Raw genomic sequence first — 22,597 nt, 5'->3', positions numbered from 1 at the left:
TAAATGTTTTACTATAAAAAGTTGGCATGAGGGCTCATTTTTGTTGCTAACATTGGGGCAGATGGCACCCTTGGCGCAAAAAGGGGGGCCCCATGTAGTAGCTAATTTTTTTTCAGAAAGAGACCAAGCTTGTTTCGAGATTGAAGCGACGGTCAATCATAGTGAGGGAGTAGTTAAAAAAGAGAAGATAGGCAGCTTCTCAGGGCTACAGCCATAATTAGTGCAGCAGGTGGAGTTGCATTGGGGACCACAGCACCCCAATTATGGGGAGTAGTGTTTTTTAATTTTGTTTGTTTTGATGCTGTTACCTTTTTTTTTATAAGTACCACATTTAGTGTGGATTACGAGCTACAGAAAAGCACCCCTGAAATGATCTCATGATCCTCGCCCCCTGTGATCATCCCTATCCATATGGCTGACTACTGTACTCTGCATTTGCTTCACTTGGGCTGTCCTGCTTGGGTAGGAACTTCTGTGGCTCCACAGGAACAAATAATTACTTCACTGGGCAGCTTTATCTCTGCAGTACCATATCCCAGCTGCAAGAGGCAGAACAGTCAGGATGCCGCACAGCGGAAACAGTCCTGGTCGCCATAGGACCTGTCATAAGCAGGGAATTTACGTGCCCAAATGTACAGAACAAGTACTCCTGGTTGGCTCAGTGACATGAAACAGACCAAAATAAAAGAACTTTCCCCTGGTTTTCATCATTGGTTTTTTATTTTTGTATTCTTTTTGACAAGTTTTACATATAACAGTAGGCATGTTCAATTATCGTATCAATTGCTTTGACATATTTAGTACTAAATACGCTTCACATAAAACTCCCAATTTGCATCATGTGGGTTAGCGAGCATGTGGTGACTGGACATAGACATCAAGTATAAGTTGGTCATAAAATCTTCATTTGACTATTAAAAAAAGTCATAAAAAGGTCTTACAAATAGTACATAATAAATAGAGATAAATAATTAAAAACATCAATAGAATACTAAAACACATTAATGGAAAACAGGTAAAGAATTGTCAGTTGCGTAGGATTTCCTAAATTTCCAAGGCTGAGCGGATAAGTATCAATAACATCAAAACTTGATTTGACAGGGCATTCGTGAGAATGCATGCATGTGACATACAGGCCTCACTGTTGTCGGTTTTCTTTTCTCATAACGTTTTATTGGCATTTATAGGTAACCACATTACATTTGTCTACAGGGACATCATTTGCTTCATTTACCATTTACAGATCACCTAATTCCCCACATATTCTTTGCCAGTTTAACTTGTAGAACATTTTCCAACACTTAACTCCCCCACACCCCCTCCCCTGTCCTCCCCTCCCTGGTCAGTCCTAATCCAAGTCTCATGATCACCTACACATTTCCAAATCATATCTATTGTTGGAATTCCGGACACTTCCTAGGCAGTATCTCACTTTTATCCTCTTCTCTATGGGGTTCCCCTTCGCGTGAGCTCCTGGGATTCAGACTCATGACCCCCCTGTAAGTCTGCCAACATGTCCTCCTCGACCTTATCTTTCCTCACAGATCTCATTCGTACCAATTCTGCAGTCGACCATTTGCTTTCGTCTCTAACCCAGTCCGCAAATTGTGGGGGACTGAGGATGCATGCATGCTATCACTACCCACCTCATGGCCAAAACTTGTCCGAGATTGACAAAACGCCTGCTTAGCTTTTTGTTCTTTCGCGCAAGCAGTACTGCCAGCAATACCTGCTTAATCTCTCTGGGTATACTCCAACAAATGGCCTCCCCTAAACATGTCAGGACCCTCTCCCAGAAGGGGTGCAACAACGAGCACGTACATATCATGTGGAGGAAGTCTGCCCCTGATTTTTGCATCTGGGACATTCATTTTTGCGGGACGTGTAGATTATATGTAACGTGCGTGGGGTAATGTATACTTGATGCACTATATTATATTGGAGGAGTTTAAATCTTACATTTGTATTAACCTTTTGCACCCCCTCATGCACCCTTCTCCAGTCACTTTCTGTCAGGGTTCACTCATCAGCGTATCCCATTTTTGTTGGATTCAGAGAGGTTCCCCCGGCAGATCCTCCCGAAGTGCTCTGTAGAGGTGGGAGATAAGTCGCCTGCCTTGTGTCATGTATAGCATGACCATCAATATATTGGTGGGGTGGAGGGAAACCCCGACCAAAGTTTGCGTGTAACACTGGAAATTTTCCCATTTTGCAGAAATTGGCCTGGTCCGTGGTCAAAGGTATCCTGTGCCTCCTCCCAAGTCATGCACCTTCCGTCCACATAAAGGTCCACCAGCATCTGGCAGCTGCCATCCTTCCACCGACACACTGACATGGAATCTGCGATACTGGCGAATGGGCGCAATGCCCATTAGGGCAGATCGGGTGCTTACGGAGCATGCTGCACCACCCTCCTCACCATATTCTCCCATAATGTTGCTACGGGGTGTACTACGTACGGACATTATCCGGGGATGCAGTCTCCCAACATCAACGATTCGGTCAACGAGCAATCGCCGTACGTTCCGGCCAGTAGGCTCTTTTCCAAGTTGTCCTCATTGTCTAACCAGTGAACCACATGCTCCAGCTGAGAAGCCAAGTAATAGAGCTCGAGCCGGGGTACCTCCAAACCAACCTTTCCCACATTCTCTGCAGCGTTGTCAGCCGCACCCTTTTATGTTTTTCCCCCACAAGAGGTCCCCAATGAGACTCTCTAGTGTATTAAAATAAGATTGAGGGATTATATAAAGTGAGTGCTGCTGTGTATATAGGCAACGAGGCATGACAATCATTTTAACAACCGCGATGCGCCCCATAAGCGACAACGGCAGATCAGTCAAGAAGCGTATCGATCCCCTCATCCCTTCGACCAACATTGAGGTCAAGATAGGCAGTGGCCGTTTTTGCCAGGCGTATGCCCAGGTATCGTGCCCCCTCTTCAATGTGTGGTCGCTCCCCTGGCGGCATCGTGGCCAGTCTACCAATTGGGACCACCCTAGACGTCTCATGATTGATGCAAAGTCCTGAGATCTCACTGAAGTTATGCAACTCCGCCAGGAGTACAGGGATAGAGCTCTCCAGGCGTGCCAAGTAGACTAGTGTGTCATCTGCATATAAAGAGACTATATGATTAGTCTTCCCAACCTAACTCCCCAGGGGTCTATTACAGTTCTCAGACGAGTTGCCAGTGTCTCCATAACAATTGCAAATAGTAGGGGAGAAAGCGGGCATTAGCCGCCCTGACACCGCCCTGCCCACCGGAACTCTGGCTGCAGAAGCTTGTACCCATTGTAGGTACTGTTCGCCCACCCCTAGTCTCCGAAGGACCTGCCACATATAAGGCCACTCTACTAAGTCGATGTCTAACAATGCTATGGCACTATTAGTTTCCAGCAGGCTCGGGCATGCCACACATGCGCCAGTCGTCTCAGGTTATACGTCGTATTTCTCCTGGGGATGAAACCCATCTTAATCCGAATGGGTAAGCTGCGTCATCTTCCGGAGGAGCCGTTCCGCCATTATACCACTTGAGTATTTTTACATCAATATTTAACAGCGATATTAGTGTAGGAACTGGGCAGGTTGGGGTCCTTATCCTTTTTTTAATATCATGGCTACGAGTGCTTTCCTCATAGAGGATGGAAGAGCACCTTTTCCCAGTGCCTCATTATAAACCTCGAGGGGTCTATCTACCAGTAACGGGGCAAATTGCCTATAGAACTCTGCCGGGAGCCTCTCTGAACCCGGACTTTTAGCCGGTTTAAGAAGACCTGTAGCTCGGTTTAATTCATCTTTGGTGATCAGAGAGCCCAGAGCCTCCTGTTCTTCAGGCTTCAAGCGGGGGAGTTAGTCCAGATAGGTAAGTATCGCCTCTAGGTCTGGCCCTGAATTTCCTGTGTACACTGCTGGCAGATGACTCGCCAGAGCTTCATCTATCGTCGCTGTGTGTGCACCAATATCCCATTGTTGGTGCGAATCTGCATTATCTGTGCCACAGCTATTTCTTGGCTCACTAGTCGTGCCAATAATGCCCCAGTTCTATCATCCACTCTGTATAGTCTTGGAGGATAGGCTGTATAAACATGTTTTTCTAACCGACGAAGATCAGTCAGCGTGGCCTCCTTGGCTGCACTCCACTCCCTCAGTCTCTGGGCGGCCGTGGCAATCTCAACCTCCAGCTTACCCAGGTTATCCTCGTGTGTAGCTACATTCCACTCCAATTGGTGTTGAACCCCGTAAGAAGTCTTGATGCAGATTCCCCATATGACTACTTTCATGGCATCGTATTCGATCGCCCAGCAAGAGGCCGACCCCCAGTTCTCCTGAAAGTACCGGTTTAGTTCCGCCGATATATTGGCTACGAATGAAGGGTCTGCCAGTGCTTCAGTATTGAGCGGCCACAAGGGTATCTCAGACCTAACCCCTCTACCCCCTAATTTCATCAGGACTGGGGAGTGATCTGACAAATATCTGGGCAGGTAGGTTATCCCTCCTACACTACAACCAGGATATGTAGAGAGAAACCAATAATCCAGCCTACTGGAAGTTCTTGTGGCGGGCGTGTAACATGAGAGCTGCCTTGAAGTGGCATGGCGTGTGCGCCATATATCTCAAAAGTGCATACCCACTAGCATATCCTGCAGTGCACTAGTCATTTTTCGCTTAGTGCAGAATCGCAGTGATTCTCTGTCGAGAGAGCTGTCAATGACACAATTAATGTCCTCCAACAGCATTATTGGTGCCCCTAGGTGTGGTGAGGCTGCCTCCAGAAGGTTAGTGAAAAAGGACGCATTATCTTCATTTGGTGCATATACATTAATACACACTTCTGTGCCATCCAACCTCCCCATGTAAGATGACGTACCTTCCTTCTGTATCGACTACATGGTGTAGGTGTTGGAATGGAAATCCCGGTGCCACCCATATGAGAGCCCCCCTCCAAACCCAGAATACGAGGTGGTGTACAGTTGCCCCCTCCAGCGTTTCCGTAGGCATGCTCTAGAGTCTCCCCAGTTATGGGTTTCCTGAAGAAAGACCACTGCTACCTTATATCTTTTCAAGTATGCAAATAAACGCCTACGCTTTTCAAAGGCAGCTATGCCTCGGACATTCCATGTGATCAGCTTTCTCATGGTGCCTGCCATAGATTGCACACTTCTTCTCAGCCATCATGCGTCCATTTTGTTCTAGCAGACGCGATCATTTTCATCCATGCATTCATCATTGCAGATCCTGTCAACTGACACATATGAATGAAGGACCCCTTGAACCGCTCCCAAACATTCCCAACATCCCCCCACCCCTTGGGCAATATCACATTTCCTTCCCCATCTGAGCAGAACCCGGTGAAGGCATGTAGATGTCGCCCCATTTCCCCAAAAAGTATCCCCCAAACTTAGAACCTTAGGAAGGAAAAAAGACTACTACTAACAATAACACCTTGCTCACACCCTTCTCGACAGTAGTGGCTGGTCAGCTGGTGAGGTGTGAGGACTCGCCTCCAGCTCCCCAACCAGATACCCGCCTCTGGTGGGCATGCCCCTGTCAGCTATTTTAGTTTGTGCAGAAAACTCATGCGAAGTTGTCCTCCATTTCCCCCCAACGCAATCTCTTGGTTAGATCTTACCAAATGTCCCAAGTTGGAGGCTACCGCTGGCTCCACCAATACATTCCTTGTGCCTCCGCCACACACCACAGTCAGTCGTCCCTGTCCTTGCTCTGGTTACTGTTCATGAGTCGGCCAGGTGATGAGGCTCTTGAGTCCGGCACAATATCCGAGGCCTGTAGCGTTCCATCCGGACAGACCCTGATCCGGCTGAGACTCCGGTTCTTGTTACTGTCCTGCAAATAATTTTGCTGGTGTCTGTTCCTGGGTTGCCTCTGTGATCCCAATTTCCTTAGTGTCACAGTGGAGGGTACCAAACAGGCACCGGGGAAGCTTCTTGCGCCCAGCCAATCACTTGCTTCCCCCACTGAAAAGAAAAGTAGCACTTTTCCGCCACTCCCGGCCCTCAACTTTGCCGAAAATAGGAGACTGTACTCAAGGTTCAAGTCCCTCATGCGCCTTTTTACCACCAGAAAGGATCGTCGTCGTTCTTGCCTTCGTTGCATGTAGTCCGGGTAGATGAAGATCTGGTGGCCCTCGTATGTCAGTGGGCCCTGGCTACAAGTGAGTTGCAGGATAGAATCCCAGTCGCGGAAATTCAGAAATCGGGCAATGAGACCCTTGGGGAGCGCACCCGGCCTCGGGGGGAGGGGTGTGGGGGAAGATAGGGGGCACGCGCAATGCACCCTTCCCACTGTGAAAAACTTTGAGAGTTGTTTGGGAGCCAGTGCTGCAACCAGCCAGTCCTCAAAAAAGAGTTCAGCAGACGGTCCTTCTGCCTTCTCGGTGAAGCCAACAAAGTGAAGGTTGTTTCTCTGTGATCTTCCCTCCGCGTATTGTGCCCGATTGTCTAGGTGCACCACATGTTTCTGGAGGTTAATTACTGATTCCCTTAGACTGTGTAACTCCGTTTGTCGAGTGTCCACCGTTTGCTCAGTGGTGGTAACCCTGTCCGAGACTTTCCTTAGATCACATCGGAGCAAATTCACATCTATGGCAACAAAGTCAATTTTGTGGATCATCTCATCCCTTGTTGCATAAATAGCCGTGAGCACATCTGCTATGGAGGGCGGTCAGTCATTATTTTGCGTCTTTTCTTCCACACGCGTGGCCAGGGTCACCGTCGGTGCCCCCTGGTCCAGTGGGAGCGGCTGCGAGTAGTTGGATATTTTATTTGCCTGAGCTGACTTGCCGCCCTTCTCTTTTACCATGCTTGCTCCTTAGGCACCTCGCTTTTCTTTTGAAACGTCTGTCTTGGTTGCTAATTGGGGGTCCATATCCAGGTTTCGCATGACGGGAGCTTTTTCTTACTTTCACCTGGCCCTGCCTAGGCCTCCTCCACCATCCCCAAATCGTAAAGTAGTCGATAGTTCCATGTTTTATTACAGTACTCCTAGCTCTCCTGCCCCAGGTCGGGAGGGCGAGGTCAGGCCCTACCCCCTACCAGCGGTGGATATAGATGCCACTTTATAAATATGAATAACACTGCCCAGGCCTCTTCCAGGAGTTTCCACCTCCTCCTGCCGTGTGCTGCTCGTTTTGTCAAGTATTCACTTGCCCAGGCCCTAACAGGATGTTCTCCTTCCTTGTTCGACCTTCTCTTCGTGGCCCTTAACCCCGCTTGCATTCGTCTTAACAAAACTATCCTATTGCTGTATGCCTCGTCCCCGGTGTGAGCCTCCAGTGCTTTTCATCTCCTGCCCATGTCCCAAGAGAAACATCCACTTTCTTGGTTCTGCTTGTTCCCCAGGAGGTCCGCTTATACTGGCTGCTCACGAGGCTCCCACTCCCATTCACCGCCTCTCCTTCTGCATGGTCTGTGTGTCGGCAGCCTCTACTCCCCTCTAGGGCGCATCTCACTCCGCTCTCCATTTGTATGCAATTGGTCTTAGTTGCCTGGTGTCTCCTCACACCTCATATGGCCTCTCAAGGCCTCACTGCCCTTCTCCGTATGGCACCCCATTGCGGAGTGAGATATGGAGCCGCAATGGCGTTGCTCTTCTGCTCCTCTCCTCTTCAGCGCGGGGACCAGACTGCTCCAGTGCCCGCAGCGGCGCCACGAGAATAAGGATCCCTCCTTATTCTTGGTCGGCCGCCTGTTATGTTCACTGTATCTTTAAGACTTCTCCTGCTTGATTGCATCATATGTTAGAATGTTGACATTCCAATGCTGAGAAGTCAGTTTGCTGATCTTGTGTCCTGTTGATGGCTGTACATTAAAGCTACTCTACTTATTCTACAACTTCTGGATTGAGTGCTTTTATCACTGGCGACGAGGGTCAACGCCTGATTGGGGACAGGCATTCACAACCATCAACTCCCCTAGATATGGATTTGGACTTAATTTTGAGGAAATTTTGACTTTTTACTTTCATTTGGAATTGGATTTCCTATTGGACTCACTCTGGCACTACATTACCCTAGACTTCCATATCCACCTATACTCATAGCCTGATATGCCTTCAAGTTATCATATTTGGATTTTACTTGACCTGATATTCCTTCAAAATATCATATTTGGATTTTATGGATGAGAAAACCTGACTTGATCTACTTGTCGACGCTGCTTCTTTAAAATACAATCCTCATTGTCCTAGGAAAATTCGGACACTTTGCGCAATTTTGAAGTTTTATTGCCGATTATCTACAATTTTCTGTGATTATGACACCCTGTTGACTTTTAAAATATAACGCTACTTGCCTCGCGTTGCAGACAGCATCCTCGCGTTACAGATTCTCTGTTCGGCATTCGGAAGCTCCTCTCAGCGCGAGTGCAGCCTCTGTCACTGGAGCTGCGAACGTCTGACGCCCTCAGGTGACGTCCTTACGCTGCGTGCGTCATCGCGTTGGTGGCCATTTTGTTGTCTCCTTGGCAACAAGTACCTTGTCAACACAACGCGCAGATCATCGCTTTAACCTTAAATCTTGGACAACGAAGCCTACGCTTCCCACGCCGATACACACGGCTGTGTGTAATCACTTCTTCAATGCTTTGAAACGCTGAAATGCGCAGCTGCGCATCAAGAATACATACAAAGAAGGTAACATTGTGACACTGTGACTTATTCCAAGCCAGCTCATCTACACGCTGGTGTGCACAGCTGCACATCAACAATTCTGTGATTTATTATATGAGTTCCTCGCTGATGAGCACAGCTAAACATACAGTAAATACAATATTACAGTAAATACATTTATCTGGTGTTACTCATACACAAAACTTTAGTAAATAACATAGTTACTAAATACAAACCTAGATTGTTTTGTTAGATTATTACTTGAGATCACCACATCTCATCATCCTTTGTTTTGCTTTGGTTTTCTTTCATTTTTCTCCCAATTATGGCTACAACATCTAGCATGTCACAACCTCCTCCTTTTCTTTCGGAGGAAGGAGAGCCTATTCTTCCTTGGAAGAGATGGAGAAATTTATTTGACTCCTATTTAGTTGCTATTGGTGGAGAAAAGTTTTCAGCTTTTAGGAAACAAGCCATTTTGTTACACAATTTAGGGGTTGAAGGCAGGCATACGTATGATAGCATGGACAGCATACCTATTGGTGGAGCTGATGGTGAACCTGCAGATGTTTTCGAAATGTCCATGACTATGTTAGAACAATATTTCGGTCCAAGAATCAATGTTGTTCTTGAACGACACAGATTCTTTACTCGTGTGCAAGGTTCTCGTGAACGTGTTGGGGCATATGTTGCCTCCTTGAAAACTCTTTCTCGTACCTGTGATTTTGGAGATTTAGCCGAATCTCTTGTCAGAGATCAACTTGTTCGTTGCACAAACAGCTCTAGAGTTCAAGAGAAGTTATTGTCCAAGAACCCCACCTTGAAAGAAGCTGTGGATATAGTAGAGGGAATGGAAAACACTTCAACGTGGGTCAAGGAAATAAGAAAAAATAAAGAAGATGAAGGTCATACTGTGACTGATAATAAAAAAAAGTCTTCAGACTCTGTACACATGTTAGATGAAGATGAATTTGATGGTGAATGTCGTGAAGAGATTGCCAAAGTCAGTGCTGGTTCTAAAGGCAAACCACCTCTGAAGTCTTCACTGCCTCAGAAAAGTTCCTTGGAGAGTCGTCCTTCCTTTAAAGAACCTAGTGTGTCTAGGGAACGTGATTTTCGCCAACAGCGTGTTTTTAATAATCAGAAAGTACGTTGTTTTAGGTGTGGCAGTTTTTCCCACACTTCCAATTTTCCTCATTGTTTTGCAAAGGACAGTATTTGTAATAACTGTGGCATCAAAGGACATTATGCACGCGTGTGTAGGTCTAGTAAGAAAAGAGACACTAATGACTCTAACTCTGACATTGTACGTACTGTTGTTGTTTCTAGTGTGGAGGGGGATTCGGTTGACACGGAACATATTTTCATGCCGTTCTGTGATATTAGAATTGACAAGTTTGATTTCAAACTCATGGCAGACTCAGGGTCTCCTTTCACCTTAATAGGCAATAAGATTTGGGATGAGGCTGTAGGTCTAGATAGTGTCCAACTTCTACCTCCAGACATTTCTCCTATAAGCTATAATAAGTCTAGAATAGAAATCTTAGGATACATTGTGGCCAACATCTCTTTCAAAGGAAAGAGTATCACTGGTAAAGTCTATGTTGCTGTCAGGGGTGACAATCTGCTTGGTTGGCGACATCAACATGATTTAGGTATCATTCTTAACCCTGGAGCCGAAGACCCCAAGAACCAAGTCATGTTGATGGAAGACTTTCTTTCGAGTTTCCTTCCCGCTCAGATAGATTTTGTGGGTGGGACTGACAAATATTTTTCTGACTATCCTAATGTTTTTTCTGATGCCTTGGGGTGTTTGAAGGGTTTTGAACACAAGATCATTCTTAAGAAATCTGCCAAGCCATGTGTACACAAAGTCAGGAAAGTACCTAACATGATGCTAGAGCCTCTCAAAATTGAGATTGAGAGATTGTTGAGTTTGCGAGTGATTGAAGAGATTGAATCCTCTGAATGGTTGAGCCCCGTAGTTTTAGCACCCAAGGATGGGGGAAAGTCTATCAGGATGTGTGTAGATTTGCGTGGTTTGAATGAATGCATCTGGGTAGATCGACAACCTTTGCCCAACATAGCGGAAAGTATTAGCATTTTGAAAGGAGCTAAGATTTTCAGTGTACTTGATCTTTCTTCGGCCTATCACCAGGTTGTTTTACACAAAGATTCAAGGCATTTGACTTCATTTGTCACACCTTTGGGTGCTTACCAATTTCTTAGGATGCCTTTTGGCCTGGCTTCGGCTGCTGCGTGCTTTCAAAGAGTGATGAAAATGGTTCTTGGCAGTCTTTCTAATGTTATGTTTTTTCAAGACGACATTTTGGTTCATGGAGCAAATGAGTGTGAGCATGATAGAGTTTTAAGATCTGTGTTGGATAAACTAAATGTTTGTGGACTCACTAAAAAGGGAAAAATGTCGAATTGGTTTGAAGTCAATCACATACTTGGGACATGTTATTTCTGGGAAAGGGATTCAACCTAAGTTAGAATTGGCAGAGAGCATCGTGAACGCACCCACACCCGTGGATAAGGAACAAGTTAAGTCCTTCTTAGGAATGGCAGAATTTTATTCCAAATTTGTTAAAAATTTTGCTAGTCTGGTTGAACCAATAAGGTCTCTATTGAAAAAAGGTGTTCAATTTTTGTGGTCTGTTGATTGTGACAAGGCTTTTGATTTGGTAAAAAGAGAAATTGGCAAAATGCCTACTTTGGGTCATTTTGATGCTAAACTTAAGACCATCCTGACTACTGATGCCAGCCTCAAAGGTCTGGGTGCGGTACTTTCTCAAGTTGTGAATGGGGAAGAAGTTGTTGTGGCTTTTGCTTCAAGAGCTTTGAGGGAAGCTGAGTTTAACTATTCGTGTATTGAGAGGGAAGCATTAGCAGTATTTTGGTCTGTACTCCACTTTAAGTTCTACTTGTGGGGAATACCGTTCATTGTCAAATCTGATCATCGACCACTAGTCCAAATTTTTTCTTGTCATCAAAGTGATCATATGACACCTAGGTTAAAAAGATGGAGTGAAGGTTTGCAAGAGTATAATTTCAGGGTGCAATATATTCCTGGCCAGAATAACAAACCTGCTGATTGTTTATCACGTCTTCCTATCCAAAGTGATTGTATTGATGATGATGTTACAACCTGTATAAATTGGGTGTTGGAGTCTAGCATATCCAAGGAAGAATGGTTTCGTAGTGTTGAGAATGATGATGTGTTTCGCTTGTTGAAGACCGTGATCATGAATGGATGGCCAAGTCATGATACACTTGAATCTGTTTTGAAGCCTTATTGGACTGTGAAGGATGAGTTGTCTTTTTTTCGGGGGTAATTTTTTAAGAGGTGACAGAATTGTGCCCCCTGGAAGTTTGAGAGACAAGGTGGTTAATCTTGCTCATGAAGGGCATCTGGGCAGAAATCTCACGAAGGCTCGGTTAAGAGAAAGATACTGGTGGCCGGGTATGGACCGAATGGTAGAATCTGTAGTCAAAGATTGTCATTTATGTGCTGTTAATGACAAATCACACACCACCAGTCAAGCTCCGCTTTCTCCTGTTGAGGTACCAACTACTGTTTGGACCAAGTTGGGACTGGATATTGCTGGTCCATTTGAACTGATGCCTTCTCATGAGAGATTTGTTGTATTACTCGTGGATTACACTTCCAAGTGGGTGGTGTCAAAGTGCATGAGTGTTGTTAGTTCCAAAACTGTGATTGAATTTTTGAAAGAGGTATTTGTTTCTGAAGGAGTACCTAAGTTTTTACTTACTGACAATGGGGTACAATTCACCTCCAATGAGATGAGTAGTTTTTTTAATGGGTTGGGGGTTATACATCAGAAAACGGCTCTTTATTCTCCTCAAGCAAATGGTCTCACTGAGAGGATGAATAGAGTTGTGAAAAGCTGTGCACAGAGGGCTTTAGAGTCCAAGGTTTCTTTCACCAGTGTATTGAGGGAGACATGGTGGGCACATCGCACGACTCCCAATGCTATCATGCAAAGGTCGCCTTTTGAAGCTTTGAGGGGAAGGTTGGCTTGCTCAAAACTCAATCCCGCTTGGCTTCCTGAGAAAAGAGGTGATGACAGCATTGAAAAAGCAGTAAGGAGGAGAGAAGCTTTGACCAACTATCAGCAGAAATATAAACAACGTTATGATGCTAAGATGGTAGTCAAACTTAGGAAATGGAATGTGGGTGACAGTGTTCTAGTTAAAAAACCGAGATTGGGTCACAAAGGTGTCTCAAATTTCACAGGGCCTTTCACCATTATCTCCATTAGGAAAAATGTTGTCACATTAGATAATGGTTGCACCTGGAACATGTCCAAATTAGTCAAATGCAATGACGTTAAACATCATTTCAATAATAATTCCAGTCTCTCCACTGATCCTGGCTCTGTTCCTTCTACTAGCTACCACAGGGTTACTTCCAAGAGACCCATACAACTTCCTAAGAAGTTCAATGATTATGTACTACATTAGCTTAGTCGTTTCCTGTGCTAAAGGTTTACCTTTCCTGTGTTTTTTCCATTGAAGCTTTATCTTGTTATCGGTAAATCTTTCATGTGTTTTTCCATTGATGCTTTACTTTGTTTTCTTTTTTAATTCTTTTCACTGTGAATGGGGGATATGTTATGTTCACTGTATCTTTAAGACTTCTCCTGCTTGATTGCATCATATGTTAGAATGTTGACATTCCAATGCTGAGAAGTCAGTTTGCTGATCTTGTGTCCTGTTGATGGCTGTACATTAAAGCTACTCTACTTATTCTACAACTTCTGGATTGAGTGCTTTTATCACCGCCCTTCTTTTCCTGGTGCGCCCACTAATAGTTGTGCGCCGTCTTCTCTTCTCTCTATGGGCCCCACCTGCTCATTGTTGTCTTTACACCTGTTGTGTTGGTTTATATTCTTCCTTCTTTATTCTGAAATCTGTTGTGTTGTTGTACCTCCACGTCAAATATATACAAACAAAAGAACAGGATGCATAAGTGAGCCTCAGCAGTACAGGTTGAATATGTAACCCCTTATGTAGATAAACCTCCTTTGTGCTTGCAAAATGTGCTGCCATTTTATTTTCAGATATGGTGTGGTCACAGATACCACTTTTCTTCTGTCGAACATCACTGTATTTTCCTCTATACATTTGTGACATGGCAGCCTCTATAATCCATCAGCATGGTCCAGATATGCAGATATGCTTGCTCTTATGCACAGCCATGCAGGTGTCGCACAACTGGATTTAAAATCTTAGGCTTGATGGTTTGGAGAGGTCAGGCTACCCAAGTCCTTTTACTTAATGTCAGTGGCCACCAGCACCACACTGTAAATTCAGCATCGAACACACCACGAACGTGACTCTCTTTATAGTGAGAATATAAACAATTCCATAAACTCGTGCCTTTCCCACCTTGTAGCCCAAGGAGTTCCAATGCATACACCAATAGATTATCGGATTGTGGAAGCAGATTTGCATTCATATTCCATGACAGGTGACAGAAATCACCTTTTCCTTTCTACTCCGACTCCCAAACCAGCATGCAGATCTCCAGGCCTCTTACCCTACATTTGCTTGCCTAGGTCATGCATAATTATCATTCTGGATTTCTGCTCCCTCAATAGACAAATACTTTTCAAACAGCTTAAGTGACTTAAGCTCGGTTTTTTTAACACCACCGCTGCCTTTTATTCTACCGAAATATACATGTAGACAACACAATGACCGCTTTAATTCATTCTTTGCTCACCCTATGCGGTACACTCGTCTTTGCCCATTTTGTTTTCCCCACCCACAAGAATGGACGTGCTTTTGTCCGAAACTTCTACAAGTGTATAATTCTCACGTTAAACATCCATTCCCAGATATTGGCAGCTCGTGGCTAGGTGCTATTGGCATCAACTACCAGGTGCTACTGTTTAGCTGTGTAGAATTATATGCCATCTTCATTTCTTCAGTGGTGCTGGAATAATTTTCAGAGTGGGGGATGCTGCCAGTAATGTTATATCACTAAAGTCATAGGCATAGTGAAAAATCCAGGAATCAAACAAAAAACAGAGATAGCAAATGTGTCGTGCCCCTTCAGAAGGAGAGTTTTGAGGATGTGGTATGTAGCTGGGTGGTGCATTTTGGCGCACTGATGCGGTAGCACACTGTCATTTACAGAGTGCACATTTTCTGTTGAAATGGCCACTACTCTTGAATAAACATTCAGTTTTACTGATAAAACTAAATAGCACACAAATGAAAATGTAAGGAAATACTGTTCCAGTCAATATTTATCATTTGTGCATCACCATGTAAACTCTTAATTTGTTTTGGTCCTATTAAAATCTTTTTTTCCGTTACACTCCAGAATTACCAAAAACTTGTTTCATTTGTTCTTTCCTAATTGCTGATATATTCTGAAATATGTGATGTTCATTTACATGTATTTAACTGGTGTTGTGTGTTAGAAAAAAACGAAGCGACATCATACGCCTTTCCTTTCACTTCCTACACCCCAGCAAGATTGTCACCTAGGTCACTTTTACAAAATCCTCTCACTTCGCAGTTGGAGAAATAAAAGTAAACACCAGTTTCTGAATAAGCAGCACTGTATCTGAAGACATTGACCTCACATGGTCAGCGACTAGCTGCCGCCTCCCCCCCAAACCGGCACCCAACACCCAGAAACGTGGACACGAGACTTCTTTACTTTTTGGAAGGCGGGCGCTAGTCGCCCGGCCGTATTTATTAAGATATGAAATTAAAAAAGGTTTTAATTGCATGATCAACAATTTATACAAAAATCAGCAGGACATTAGATACAAATTTTTGTCAACAAGTTTGAGAGCCTGACCTTAACAAAAACTCTAATACATGTTGTTTCCTAACCGAGTCTAACATCCTCATCTTGATTTTTGTACATTTCTGGCCATATGGCAAGGTCACTACCGGTGTCAGGTCCTACAAGCTGCGCCTCCCCTAGAGACGTGCGCATGCGCAGTGTTACCCCGGGAATTGCCCGGTCTACGCCCTGAACTCCATTTACCCACTAAAGGAGGGCCCTTACTCTGCGCCATCCGGTGACGTCATGAGTATACGCGCGCGGGGTGGCTACCAGCCTAAGGAAAGCGTGAACTACTCCTACCCGCGCTCCTTTGCAGCATCAATTACCTTGCCCCTGGAGTTCTAGGAGTGGCCCGCAGGCCCCTCCCCCTGGGCGGGAACCTCCATAGGATGATGCCCGCCCCCTCAGACCTCAAATATGTGCTCACCGATAATGACCTTACCGCATGCCCCATACCTAATAAATACGACGACCTATGGGAAAAAATTCTAAAGGACAGCTACACTGGCTAATAAATAACAGCATCACCGTACAGCTACAAAGGGAAAAAAGGCCTAAAGACACTTGGCATCAAAGAAAAAGTACTTCACACACAGTTTGCTAAAAAGGGAAAAAAATCCTAAACAAAAAGCATCATCAAAAATATACCGACAGATCCATTTCTACTACCATGTAAGACATGTGGACAGTACCTTCGCAAACTTACCATTAAACCAGACATAATGAATGCCACAAGACTTTTGTTCCAAGGGATGGTGGGTGGGAAAACAAAGAAGCCCCGAGCGCGGGGCACACCGTGCTGTGAGGGAGCGTCCAGGGACAAGGGGGTCTCCTGGGCGCTCCCCACCTCTTTATTCTCCAGGGGCCAGGCGGGGGGGGCATGCCCCCCCCGGCCCGCCCCTCCTGTAGCCCGCCCCCCCTGACCCGGACCTTCTACCTGGTATCCGGGTCAGGGAGGCCGCCGGCCAATCGGTGGTGGGTCGCGCCCCCCAGGGCCCGCCCCCACCACCGAGAGACAACAAAGGGGAAAGGGGGGGAGACGGTCGCCGCGCCGCCATGCGTGCGGGGGGGCCGAGGGCCCCCCCTTTTCACATGGTCAGCGACTAGCTGCCGCCTCCCCCCCAAACCGGCACCCAACACCCAGAAACGTGGACACGAGACTTCTTTACTTTTTGGAAGGCGGGCGCTAGTCGCCCGGCCGTATTTATTAAGATATGAAATTAAAAAAGGTTTTAATTGCATGATCAACAATTTATACAAAAATCAGCAGGACATTAGATACAAATTTGTGTCAACAAGTTTGAGAGCCTGACCTTAACAAAAACTCTAATACATGTTGTTTCCTAACCGAGTCTAACATCCTCATCTTGATTTTTGTACATTTCTGGCCATATGGCAAGGTCACTACCGGTGTCAGGTCCTACAAGCTGCGCCTCCCCTAGAGACGTGCGCATGCCCAGTGTTACCCCGGGAATTGCCCGGTCTACGCCCTGAACTCCATTTACCCACTAAAGGAGGGCCCTTACTCTGCGCCATCCGGTGACGTCATGAGTATACGCGCGCGGGGTGGCTACCAGCCTAAGGAAAGCGTGAACTACTCCTACCCGCGCTCCTTTGCAGCATCAATTACCTTGCCCCTGGAGTTCTAGGAGTGGCCCGCAGGCCCCTCCCCCTGGGCGGGAACCTCCATAGGATGATGCCCGCCCCCTCAGACCTCAAATATGTGCTCACCGATAATGGCCTTACCGCCACAGGCCAGCATTGTTAACCGACGATCTGGCCTCCCCCTGCCTTGACCTACCCTAGAAAGTTCTCATTTTTGCAAAAAACCCTCCCACCAGGCCCTGACATTATCAGACCACAGGACCTTTCCTTCCTCCGTCAAATGAACTCCCCTCACCAGGTAGAATTATGCACTCCCAATACACCCATGTTGGATCGTCTGCAACCGGGGGGGGGGGGGCTTGAAATAATTTGTCCAACTGTGTGTTGATCCTCTTTACCGAGTGATCCAACGCCCTGACCGAGTCCGCCCCTCGGCCCTGCCCCCGCGGGATAAGTTGAGACCCTACTACTATGCCACCCGGGCAAGTCCTGAAGACCCACCCGCAGTGGAGATGAACTCATCAAAGAGTATTCGCTCCCAAGTTTGGCCAAGTCATTCCCCCCCCAGGTGAAGTATCACCACTGATGGGGGGTCGGGCTGCTGAGCTAAGAGTCCCTGAAAGAAGATCCTGACTGACCAAGGCACAGACCCCGAACCAGATCTCCCCTGTCCCCCGTCCAGCCTGTACCTTGTGCCGGGACGTTGTAGCTCCTCCACTTCTGGTGATGAGTTCCTCCCCTGCGTCACAGGTTTGAGAAACGGCAAGAACCAGGAAAAGACCAAGAAAACCTGGGTGACAATTCCCACTTCCACCTTAGGGAATGGGTAGCACTTACACCTGCCAGCACTACTTGTGCCCTTGGGTGTCCTCTTCCTTGACGTATGCTTCCCTTTTGACGTCCACCTGCTGCTGATGTTGCGGTGTGGAGCACCCCTCAGATATCCAGCATGGACCCAGCCGTGATTGACGTAAGCATCCCTTGGGCTGTCCACCTGTTGCAGCTGTTGTGATGTGGAGCACTCCAGATATCCACCATGGACCCGGCCATACATAAATGGAAAAGATAAACACAAACCATTAGTGTTTCTGGCGATAACTGCTTTTCACGTGCTAGTCTTACATTGCCATCACTTGCTACGTTTTAGATACGATTAGCGCCAGCTGCATACTCATTGACACTTCCGACTGTAAGTGTTAAGCATAGCCTCAGTTTGTGTCCCATGTAGTGTGACTGAATTAGTGTTACGGAGAGTGCCCTGTAGAATGACCTTTATTAGGAATAATATCCCGTGCGCAGTACAGTGACCCAGTGGTAGTGCCACAATATCCCGTGTGCAGTACAGTGACCCAGTGGCAGTGCCATGGCACATTTATGGCTACTAAAAATTCTGCTGTAGCCAGGACATCACCTCCTATTCCTTATTGTCCACCCACGCCTTTAGGCCATAGGGTCTAGGTTTGAAAAGGCCAGTCTGTTTGCCAGTGCAGCATCTAGGGCTAAAAGCATTAGCACAGCCCTAACTATGCCAGGCTGTAAGCTGGCCCAAGGGCCTTCTACGCTCGCCACTTTGGCCTCTGGTAGATATCATCCTAGGCAACCGTACATGAATACACGCATCCCTAGAACTATGTGATGCCGCAACTAGGCTCTTGGGCACCTTCTAGGTGTGACAGCAGGGTGTGTCGGATTATCAGGACCCCAAGTAATCTTTCTACAGGCTCTAGGCCCTGTCTCTATGCCATTTGTGGTTCCCCTACCACTTTACTGATATATGGCTTTGGTACACCCCTAGAGCTCAACCGTCTGGTGCTAAATTACTGTGTGCTATATAGGTTTACAGACTGTAATTGTTCGCCTCTAATCTCATCATAGGCTCAACGTATATTGTGCCAATTTACTTGTGTGTTAAATAAATTTACTGACTGTAATGTCTTGCCTTTAGCCTCGTAGAGGAACTAAGGGGATGTGTTTAGAACAAATACATATATTTGTTATACACCTGTTCTCTTTCCATTTACTCATTCATGACATTATAGACTGGTAAAAACAAGCTGCTCTACATTCCTTCAAGACTTAGCCTGAAGGCTGCACGCGATACAGCTACCACTAGGATAGCTTTCTAATAAGGTTGACTTTAACCTATCATGAAGGGTCGTTTGGACTGGTGCAATGTCCCCCCTTGAATAGTGAACAGCGCCTCAGATGTTGATTACCTCACAATGAAATAAGTCCCTTGCATGGCTTTCTGCTTTGGCTTGCAAAGGAATGTTGGACCTGGGAAACTGGCTTTCACAGTCTCGTCAAGCCCTACCCTTAGCTGTGCGTTAATCCCCAGGAGGACCCCAAGAGAAGGGGGTTGTTACATCCTGATCATCTCATTCCCTGCTGCTCAGCCTGTAAGTGTGATGTCATTGGAATGTTACTGTGTGCATGATTTGAATGTGTGATCAGTTTGATTGAGTGGGCTGAGCAGCTGGATGCTGCTCCCGGTGGGGCCTCCTTCCTTATTCCTTATTACCTTATAATTACCTAATTTTAACTAATAAATACCAACTTAAGAATACCAACGTCTACTGGACCTTCTTACCTTACAAATTACAATTACTACATTGCAACAATGGCGACGAGGGAGAAAGAACTACGCGTGAAGGAACTAAATTTACAATATGGAACTACAAGATATAAAGAAAACTTTTTAAATAAAGACAAGCAACGCTTTTTGATGCCCCACCGGTGTCATGTCACATCTGACAGCCTACAGGAAACATCTACAAAGGTATGTTTCAAGCGTTGTACTTTGAGGAGCTTATTGAATTTTAAATTGACAGATTTATTAACAAGAGCATCAAAAGTTCAAGATATGACTGGTGTCAGAGTTAAACAGTGGAAAACTTAATATATTTCATGCTACGATGTTCTGAACCCAACTTAAATAACTAGTTACATTATTGAAAGCAAAGATGTGAAACTTTCAGCAAAATTATCTGAAGCGGCTGTTTTGTTTATAAACCTCTGAGGTTAAGTGTGAGTTATAGCTGTCAAACAAATGAGCGGCGTTTTTAAAGAAAGGAACTTTATTCATTCAATTCATTACATGCAAGTATGGGTACAGGCTGCGACCTTTTTCCACTCTGAGGCTTCCGTTTTCATTAAATTAAGAAGTTAATTGGAGCAATGTTTAGGTGATAATTGATGCCAGCGCGCTCAACTAAACAGAGCTGCAACTTTCATAGAAAATTACTTCACTTTTCATTTTAATCTCTGACACTCACCGTCCAGTTTGGAGATGACGGTTGAACTGTCAGTTGATCAGCAGCGATACTTGCCTTTCCCCTGCTTCAAGCTAAGTGATGACGTCTTCTCAGAGTTACGAGGAGTTGGCGAAGTGAGCTCTCCTCACGTTCTACTTCCGTGATGTCAGCCAATGAGTCACCGCCTCTGTTCAAGCATATTTTCACAGTGAGCCATCTTGTGAAGACGTGACAGCGTGGTGCTTGCTGCGTGCTGTCGTCATAAATCAAGCATTTTCATTCCTACAGCGTTTCCTTTCTAAGTCTCTGCCGTCGCATTTCACCATAAGTGTATACTATCGTATTTCACCTTCATGCTACAGCGATAGGCACGCTTTATAATACTTGCCTATTTCAATTCTTAAAATTGAGTTACAGCGACTGGCACACTATATTATTTTGAAACCCTGCAAGTCTCCTGGATGTTTTCATTTAATTTCAAAGAGACAAGGTACGGTTTATTTTCTCAGGTCTCGCAATTCACATCGTCTAGCTTGACAACGGTGACTACTTTTATTATTTTAGTTTCTTATGTTCTATCAATAGCTACATATGTGTTCTGAATGATTTATGAAACGGTCATTTGCTGAAATTGATTGATTAATTTATTTATGTTCTGAGTGATGTTCTCATTTACTGTTATTACAAGAACTGTTATATACTGAAATTGATGAATTAATTTACGTACACTTTACTTTAAAGGTCGATATTAATGGTCAAGTTTTGATATGCGGAGTTGTGACAATGTTTGAATTTATTTATAGAAATATCCTGATCATCTCATTCCCTGCTGCTCAGCCTGTAAGTGTGATGTCATTGGAATGTTACTGTGTGCATGATTTGAATGTGTGATCAGTTTGATTGAGTGGGCTGAGCAGCTGGATGCTGCTCCCGGTGGGGCCTCCTTCCTTATTCCTTATTCCTTATTACCTTATAATTACCTAATTTTAACTAATAAATACCAACTTAAGAATACCAACGTCTACTGGACCTTCTTACCTTACAAATTACAATTACTACATTGCAACAGGGGTATACCTTATTCGTGAATGGTTCCACGATTGTTATAACTATCACCTCAGCAGACACCAATCATTGTAATTCTAGAGTGTCAAAATTTGACTTATGTCCATGGCTGTTCCTTGCGTAAGATAAATAAGCAGGCAAGTGCCTGGAGGACATCAATAAAGAAGCCCAGGAATTTTACAAAACAAAGTGTGTCTAGCTCAAACCGTTCAGAAGTTACAAAAATGCAGCAATAGATGTTGCCTTGCCGTCAAAGGACCTAGCTGTTGCTTATTGCTATATTGAAGTGTTACGGCCCGACTAATGAGATGGAACCTGTGCACAGACCTGGGAAAACAATGTCGGAGTAATACTATCAGTATCAACAGTTCAAGATCAGCATGTTTGTCAATATCAACACTTAGTTGTAGGAAACGGTATAATGTGCAATTCTGCACAGAGCAAAACTTTTTGGGGAAACCTTACATTTTTTATCTTGTCGAGAAGCGCTTTATGAGGACTGCCGCCAAACACTGAAAGCACCGTGACAGCGGTGGAGAGAAAAGCTGGGTCCTGTAAGATATAAACGAGCTGGGCCCTATGTGGCCTCGCTCATTGCTTTGCACTGAGACTCCTGGCCGGTGCCTGCAGCCTACAGAACATTAGTCCACAAGGTAAACTACAATCATTACCGTGCACTATTCCCAATTCTGGACTGTCACAGTCCGTGTGTGCCCACTACCCATGTGCATCTATGTTCTGTTTACACCAAATGTGTCACAGTATTTGAGCGTGTGTACCGAATTCACACCTGTGATATTGCAGCTCCCTACATTTTGGTTTTGTACGTCCCTGCAAACTAGGGTGACCAGAATTTTAAAGCCAAACGGGGACATTTCAAAAAATTAGAAGAAGGACTACAATTGTACTTTCAAGCAATGAGAATGCTCCTCAGCTGAGAATTACAGAACAGGCAGTAAGAACCTAATTAAAATGCAATGTTTAAACCCAGTAGTTTGTCTGTTAATTAAATTCCTTTCTTGAAACAACTGCTAACTATCCCTTCTTTGTAAAATATAGAAAACACCGCCCACCGTTTTTTGTCGACCCTCTCTACAAACTGGGACATGAGCTAAATTTCTTGAAATCTGCTGGGACGGCTGGTTAAAAAACAGGGACCGTCCTGGCTAAACGGGGACACCTGGTCACCCTACAGTGCAAACAGCTTTGAATTTAA

Source organism: Lissotriton helveticus, chromosome 3_1, assembly GCF_964261635.1.
Source record: "Lissotriton helveticus chromosome 3_1, aLisHel1.1, whole genome shotgun sequence".
Classification (NCBI taxonomy): Eukaryota; Metazoa; Chordata; class Amphibia; order Caudata; family Salamandridae; genus Lissotriton; species Lissotriton helveticus.
Note: the sequence above shows the minus strand (reverse complement) of the source record.